This window comes from Lupinus angustifolius, chromosome LG04 (genome assembly GCF_001865875.1).
Source record: "Lupinus angustifolius cultivar Tanjil chromosome LG04, LupAngTanjil_v1.0, whole genome shotgun sequence".
Lineage (NCBI taxonomy): Eukaryota > Viridiplantae > Streptophyta > Magnoliopsida > Fabales > Fabaceae > Lupinus > Lupinus angustifolius.
In genome coordinates this window covers 20,074,562-20,075,405 of record NC_032012.1, presented here as the reverse complement: position 1 = coordinate 20,075,405, position 844 = coordinate 20,074,562, and positions in this window count along the sequence as shown.

The following is an 844-nucleotide window of genomic DNA, read 5'->3' as shown; positions in this document are numbered from 1 at the left end:
CAAAATGCATATGACTGCCTATAAATGCATGTTATTAGATGCTTATGTATGATAATTCTATAATAATTTTTTTCAAGTCGAATTGGGTTGTGATTGGTATCAATTGCTATTGCTCCATCGCATCCTCACTAGTTGGTTGTAGATTGCTGTTTGCGAGGAGTGAGGTTGTACGGGGGACAATTAATCCTACTATTCAGTAATAAAAAGCTATTTTCTTTCAAATACTAATTAGAACAGCATATTTAAAATTTCCACAGATAGTACACGTTTAATGAGAACGAACTATGCAACAAAATGACTTCACTTCATATATGGATAAAGGAAATACAAAAGTGTTTGGTTTTTTGTGTTATGGATGGAGTTATAGGAGTTGGTCATAAATAACGAATCATGTTAGAGCCCCACTATTCAATCATTGACTATCCAAAAATTGCCCCAGTAAATTACCTTAATTTTTAGTCCATCAAAAAATTTGCCCAAGTATTGACTTATTGGGTTGTCCTCTTGAGAGACCTTTTTTTTTTTTTTTTTAATTTTTACTTAGGTCGCCCTCTCGGGTTTTCAACCTAACGGGATTATTCATCATGTTTTTAAAAGAGAATTTGTGTATCGATCATGCATATATGCTTACATTTTAGAAAAATGTTTTTTTGAGTTTGTTTTGGAGTCAGTTATTTGGTATCCCTGGCGCATATCTCAAATAGTTTGGGTCTCAACAAGGACTTTTTGGGCTTGTAACGTGGTCTGGTTAGGGGTTTACAAGAAAGAAAAGGATATAAGGCTCAAATGATGTGTTTCCCACCCCCAACTTTCTCCATATTCTCCATAATCCTATTTCCAACAT